Source organism: Arachis duranensis, chromosome 6 (genome assembly GCF_000817695.3).
Source record: "Arachis duranensis cultivar V14167 chromosome 6, aradu.V14167.gnm2.J7QH, whole genome shotgun sequence".
Classification (NCBI taxonomy): Eukaryota; Viridiplantae; Streptophyta; class Magnoliopsida; order Fabales; family Fabaceae; genus Arachis; species Arachis duranensis.
Window position 1 is genome coordinate 65,811,591 of NC_029777.3, and position 1,844 is coordinate 65,813,434.

The window sequence follows — 1,844 nt, forward strand, 5'->3', positions numbered from 1 at the left end:
GGGAAGGAAGAGGATGAGTGTATCATCCTTGGAAGACCTTTCCTAGCCACAGCAGGAGCTGTGATAGATGTTAACAGAGGTGAATTAGTCCTTCAATTGAATGGGGACTACCTTGTGTTTAAGGCACATGGCCATCCCTCTGTGATAAAAGAGAGTAAGCATGAATAGCTTCTCTCAGTTCAGAGTCAAGAAGAGCCCCCACAGTCAAACTCTAAGTTTGGTGTTGGGAGGCCACAACCAAACTCTAAGTTTGGTGTTAAGACCCCATATCCAAACTCTAAAGTTTGGTGTTGGGACTATACAACATTGACTTGATCACCTGTGAGGCTCCATGAGAGCCCACTGTCAAGCTAATGACATTAAAAGAGTGCTTGTTGGGAGGCAACCCAATTTTATTTATCTAATTTTTATTTTATTATTATTTTGTGTTTTATTAGGTACATGATCATGATGAGTCACGAAAAAAATATAAAAATTAAAAACAGAATCAAAAATAGCAGAAGAAAAATCACACCCTGGAGGGAGGACAGACTGGCGTTCAACGCCAATGAGGAGCATCTGGCTGGCGTTCAACGCCAGAACAGAGCATGAATCTGGCGCTGAACGCCAGAAATAAGCAACATCCTGGCGTTTGAACGCCAGGAATGTGCCTTGAGGAAAGCTGGCGCTGAACGCCAGTAACAAGCATGAAACTGGCGTTCAACGCCAGAAACATGCTGCACATGGGCGTTGAACGCCCAGAGTGTGCATCATCTCGGCGTTTAAACACCAGAATGGTGTGCAGAGGCATTTTACATGCCTAATTGGTGCAGGAATGTAAATCCTTGACACCTCAGGATCTGTGGACCCTACAGGATCATCTCAGGATCTGTGAACCCCACAGGATCTCCACCTACCTCACCCTCTCTCTCCATTCATGGTCATCCCTTCTGTTTTTCATTCACCACCTACATCTAACCACTCTTCCCCATACACACCACCTACCTTTAAAATTCAAATTCTCTTTCCCACCCAATCCCACCCATATAGCCGAATACACACATCCCTCAATCTCCTCCATATCTTCTTCTTATTCTTCATCTTTTCTTTCTTCTCTTGCTCGAGGGCGAGCAATTTTCTAAGTTTGGTGTGGTAAAAGCATAGCTTTTTGCTTTTCCATAACCATTAATGGCACCTAAAGCCAAAGAAACCTCAAAAAAAAAAAAAGAAGAGAAAAGCCAGGGCCCACTTGGTGTATGTTTGGGCTGAGCTTGATCTATCAACGAAGAAGAGAAAAAAAAAGGGAAGACAAAAGCTTCCACCTCTGAGTCATGGGAGATGGAAAGACTCATGTAAAGGGTTTATAGCTCAGTGGTAGAATATTTGACTGCAAATATAGAGATCCCTGAGATACCTCAGGGGATAAATTGTCCTCCACACAATTATTGGGAGCAACTAAGGATAGGAACACCAAAATTACTAGGGATCATGCAACAGAAGCAAGGAAGAGACATAAAGGAGCTCAAAAAGCACCATTGGTCCCTCAAGAGGGCGCCACTCTCACTAAGGTGGACTCATTCCTTGTTCTTATTTCTCTGCTTTTTTGGTTTTTATCCTTCATGTCTATCTATATTTTGTGTCTCTACTTCATGATCATTAGTATGTAGTAACTATGTCTTAAAGCTATGAATAATTTCTATAAATCCTTCACCTCTCTTAAATAAAAAAAAGTTTTTTAATTCAAAAGAACAAGAAGTACATAAATTTTGAAAATTGTCCTTGAATTTAATTTAATTATATTGATGTGGTGACAATACTTTTTGTTTTCTGAATGAATGCTTGAACAGTGCATATTTTTGATCTTG